At 38.6% G+C, this 5,607-nt stretch overlaps 1 long non-coding RNA gene across 1 annotated transcript; it reads left to right on the top strand.

The window, feature by feature from the left end:
* Positions 1 to 2,765: 2,765 nt before the first annotated feature.
* On the top strand, positions 2,766 to 5,038 carry LOC139706921 (uncharacterized). The gene is made up of 2 exons (XR_011708637.1): positions 2,766 to 2,854; positions 4,546 to 5,038. It is a non-coding gene; the product is annotated as an uncharacterized lncRNA (long non-coding RNA).
* Positions 5,039 to 5,607: the final 569 nt, after the last annotated feature.

The following is a 5,607-nucleotide window of genomic DNA, read 5'->3' as shown; positions in this document are numbered from 1 at the left end:
TTCCTAAGGAGGGGGTTACATTTAAACTGATTGGTCCAGGCCCTGCAATGCCTATGTGCGACCACACAGAGCCCTTATTAAACAATCCAAATAGTCAGGGGAAATATTTACTGGGCAGTTCCAAGCATTGTCTTAACAGCTACAGAAATTTCAGGTTTTGCAGGTAGCATAGAAACCTAACAATACCTAATCCTTTACATTTTAACTCAGACCTTGCAGCTTAGAAACTTTACAACACCCGGTCTTTTACCCTTTAACTTTTATGCTTTAACTTCAATTTCTTTTACCCTTACAGTAGCACATTGGTAAAATGCCCATGGGTTAATCCCTGGGTTCAATCCTCAGTACCACAAATAAGCAAATAAATAAAATAAAAGAGAGAAAGAGATAGATTGAACTTGCATGTAATTTAAATTCAAAATAAATTTAAAAAATATGGGTATATATGTAATGCAATTGAAATCCTTTTGCTGAAGATATTGCTGCACTTCTATTTTTATTGTATCTTCATTCACAGTATCTAATAAAAGGAAACAAATTAAGTGCCTTTTAGATAGAAGGTATTATCAGAAAATGCCTTCCAGCTGCTGATTATTCAACTAATACCTTTAGAAACTACACACTTAAAATTAAAACTGGTACCTAGAAGGCAAGACTCAGATACTGGTGTTTTTTAAGTACTCCAAGATATTTGGTATCTGTGGGCACCTTTTTTCAGACTGTTCTAAAACTCAGAACGAGGTACATATGGGAGGTCAGGATGAAACCACAATATACAGTAAATTCTTCAATGGGTAATCTTAACTCAGACACTCTAATAGAAGAAACAGTTTTGGAGATAAAACTAGATTCTCTGTTTCACTGATTTCTGGGTTATGGATTCAATCCAAACATATATTAGAAAAGACTTAAGGCTACTGGTTAAAATCTATTTATAATAGGTATTGAAAATATACCAAAGGCTGGGTGTGTTGGTGCAGGCCTGTAATCCCAGTTGCTGGAGAGGCTGAGGCAAAACGATCAAAATTCAAAACAGCCTTAGCAAAAGTGAGGTGCTAAATGACTCAGTGAAATCTCATCTCTAAATGAAGTAAAAAATAACCCTGAGACTGAGTCTCAGTAGTCCAGTGTTCCTAAATTCAATCTCTAGTATCCACCATAAAAAAAAATATATATATATGTACCAGGGGGCTGGGGCTGGAGCTCAGTGGTAGTGATAGACCCAACCTGATCTTTTCTTAAAATTGGGCATCTCGCCACAAAACCATGAAAAGATAATTTCAGCTTTACTATAAATTACTGCAAATTCTGAACCTGCTTGAAATGCCTGCCCGTGCCTTGAACTCACCCATGCCTGGCTCTCTGACCAGATAGCAGCCCTCTCTGAAACTTAGTGACACCTCATAAATATTGGCCTTCCCTGGCCAGACAACGACCCTCTCTGAGGCTCTAATGGTCCTCATAAATTCTGATGTTGGGGCCAGCAAAAAAATGTAAACTACCATTAGTGTGATGCTTGTCAGAGTTCTGTTATCTGTGACCCCCCTTTGTGTAACTTTCTGGGCTATAAAGCTGGGCTTCAGGAAAGCTGGGGTGGTGTCTTGTTCCCACCATTTTGGGAGGGAGAGGCAGCCCAGCCGGTCGAAATAATAAGCTTGCTTTAATTTGATTTTAATTGGAGTCGGTGTTCTTTTCTTGCGTCCTGGTCTAACAGTAGCTAACTTGTCTGGCACTTGGCTTAATTCTCAGCACTACATATAAGTAAATAAAATAAAGGTCTATCAACAACTAAAAAATAGTTTTTTTCATAGTGTACCTATTTGTTGACAGCCTGTCACGAGCAGCTTCTCAGCCTTGTCTGGTTACCAGGAGTTCCCTTCCGGATATCTGCACTGGACCCTGGACCGCGACGTACGCGAACACCAAGCACGAACTCGATTGCCTTTTGAAATGCTGGTTTATTCGCACACCACACAAAGCAATACACGAGGTGGCTGGCACACAACTGCACGATCTTACTCTCAGGCGACGAGAGTTAGTTGTGAGCAATTACATGGAGTTTCCCCCGCGCTTATATACTTTACAAGTTGTTCATACCTAACTTATCTAACATAAGCATACTGCCTGACTACTTTGTTATCCTATGACCACAACTTAGAAGGTTACATCATCCACACTCAAAAAGGTTACATCATCTACTTATCTAACATAGACACACTCTCTGGTCATCTTGTGACCAGCACTAAAAAGTCACTGAGTTACTGCAAAGTCCAAACAAGTCCAGACAAGTTTCTCTGCTGATCCATGCTGACCCTTCATTCCTGATGTTTTACTCCTGTCATTCCACCCCCTTGATACGGAGGTGCCGAGGGTACTGCTGGTGCCGATGTATCAAAGCGACAAGTACGGTCCCCTGTCTTAGGTCGTCCATTCGGAAGTTGCCCGTCCTCGGGGAGACGTATGGGCTGTCGCAACCCTTCGAGCCAATCTTCAGATTGGAAGATGCAATCCACGGCATCCATGCAGCCACCAACCACACAGGAGTGTAGAAAAGGTGCAATCATAGTACGAATCTCACAGCAAAAGGGAGCTTTCACATGTGGCACAAAAGGATGTGTCAGTCGTGAATAAACATCAAAATTCAAATCCTTCACTAACGATAAATCTATCACCATATTGTGAACTATCATAAATGGATAGTCAACATCTTTTTCCAAGAACATCGGAATTGGAGTCATGCGATCCTTCCGGAACAACAGGTCGTTCCTCAATTTGCGTCCTAATATCCGTCTGATGATTATCTGGTCCACAGACATAGTTCCTCAAGAAATTCTATAACGTTAACCAAGTCTGGGTAAGTTTTGGTGACAATCGACATAAGTCCACAATTTAACAAAATAAGGCTTACAGATATTCCTTAAGCATATATCAAACAAAGATCTAGGGTTATACGTCTTCCTCCGTCTGCATTGCGCAAAACTCCTACATAATAACTCATCACTAAACAACAATGATCTATCATAGCTAAGGGAAATAATCCCATTAATGTAAAAAGCAAATGCATTAGATTGCTGTGTCAACAAATCATGATCAGACTTCATTACTTCAGTGAACAATCCAAATAAACCCTTAACACACGAGTGTACATCATACCTACAATAAACATTACAGTGCGAATTAATATTAGGAATACAGTTCCAAACATGATTTAAGAATACACATAAAGAAGGTACAATACCCTCCAAATTATTATCCAGCGGACACCATGGTCCACTGCGTAAGGTTACTAGTCTACATAAAAGAGAAAAACGTTCCTGCCCAAACAGTGTATATGCACTATATAAAAACCATGTATTTACATGAAATTCGATGCAAAGATGACAATTTGCATAGTGCAACTGTTCAGAATAATTCCTCGATCTTGCCATCCTTCTCCTTCTTGGATTTAATTTTCTTAGTGCCTTTCGCTTCATGGTCTCTGTAATGTTGAAGTTTATCCATTTTAATGTAAGTTTTCTTTCCTGCAGACTTATTAATCTTTAAACAAACCTTAATGCATAATACTAATAATACAAAACAACATACATATAGCAATCCTTCCTTAATCCAATGGAAAGGATTCCATCTCATAATACAACTCACATCTGCATGAACTAATTTTCTAAAGAAACCTACAAAACTACAATCATAAGTATACTGAAAGTCACGCGGAATCAAGTATCCGGAATCAACCAACATTTTAACTTTATGAGTTTCACCTGAAAATCTTTGGAGAAGTTCAGTAGTTTGATTATGTACTGTCTCAATTTCCTTTCCCAATGAAGCATAGATGGACTTAGCTGCCTCTGTTGCTTTCATCATCTTTTTATATTCTTCTGACAGAGGTGGCTGGGGTACAAAAGAATGTAGCCCAAAAGTATGATTAGACATATAAACCACCTGAGTCAGGACTCGTAAGTTTTGCGTAGCAGTAAAACTCTTAGACCTAAATAGATGTTTCTTAACAGTTAGATTCATATGTTCCATCATCATAACATTAGTATGTACATGACAACCAGCATTCAAACTTAAAGAATCACTATAAGAAATGTTTTGCCATCGTCGAACCGTGTAAGGTTCAGGATAACAAGACAACATATTAAAATTCCCAAGATCTAACAAAGTAGCCTGAGGCATAGATATAGTTATATCAGAAGTCCTAGGTTCATCTGAGAAAAGATCATATGCTATAATAGTTGTTTTACCTATAGCATAAGTGGCTTCACTAGGCACATAATATGATATATTGTTCCATTTTAACCAATAAAACTTATCAAACGGTATTATCCAATCTTTACCAATTTTCTTCGGTATAGCCTTAGTTGGATATCCTATTACAACCTTAGATGTCGACATTTGCCATAAATTAATCATGCAAACACCAGTTTCACACCAAGAATCCTTTGTAGGATCTAATATGGTTATAGCTGATGCAGTTTCCATGCCTATGCCGGTTCTAAATAACAGTCTTATTTCTTCTAATCCCGCGGTGATCATTGCTTGTAGATGTTCACACTCCTGAGTTGCCTCCAATTGTTTCATACGTACATTCCATGATGCATCCATAGTCTCAATCACCTTACTTAGTGAATCAACATGATGTTTCAAAAGTTCCTGTTCTGCAGAAAGTCTTTCCATAAGTAAAGATGCGGAGTGCAGATTTTTAGATAATTGTGAGATAACAAAGTTCTGTTTATTCTGAAGTCCTCGAAGAGCTGAAATTTCCACTCGAAGTTCCTCCGTCATTGCTCCAGCGATCGCTGCCCCCAAAGCTGCTCCGGCCAGGAAAGCGCCAATCGCTGCGAACTGCAAAGGTCTTCGTCCTGCTGCATTTCTTTGAACTGAATAAAACAAATCTGGCAACACAGTAGACTCAAAAGAAGGACATACAGTTTCACCTTTCAACAAATCACTAACAGACAATCGTAACACAATTGGCTGTACTTGTGGTTGTATCAAAAATCTAACTGGCTGATGTAATAAAGGTAAAAATCCTGGAGCCTCTAAAGTCTTCATAAAATTACCGTCCTTTTCCTTGCGTGGGAAGAGGACCGCTCTTGGGAAATGGGCAGTAACCCATCCCTTGGTTCCATTAAATCCTCCTCTATCGATTAAACAAGGATTCAAAGAGGTCGGTTCCATGTAGCATCTCTGCATATCCATCTTTGTACTATATATAATATGATTACCTGCATGTGCATCAAACACATCAGTATTATTATGTAAAACATCATGTGTTACAATATCATAAAGATTCCATTCATTGTCACTTCCTGGTAATAACATATACCAGTAATAAGGTAATTTTCCTGGATATATTTTACTAGACCAAGTAGAGAAATCCATTCCTTGTGTCAACCACCATTTCAGAGTTTTTCTATCTGCTATATCCACATGGTATCTAATTATAGTATCCCAGAGCTGTGCTCTAGGGCACCCGGTCTTCAATGACCAGTAGTCATCAGCATTTACCAGGTAAGTTTCTGTTTTGTAATTCACTAAAGTAACTTCATCCAAATCTGGTGGTACAAAACTAAGAGAATATACATATGGTTTCAGAGTATAGGT

This window comes from Marmota flaviventris, chromosome 9 (assembly GCF_047511675.1).
Source record: "Marmota flaviventris isolate mMarFla1 chromosome 9, mMarFla1.hap1, whole genome shotgun sequence".
In the NCBI taxonomy this organism is placed as follows: domain Eukaryota; kingdom Metazoa; phylum Chordata; class Mammalia; order Rodentia; family Sciuridae; genus Marmota; species Marmota flaviventris.
The sequence above is the reverse complement of the archived record's forward strand: the minus strand, read 5'-3'. Positions and strand labels throughout refer to the sequence as shown.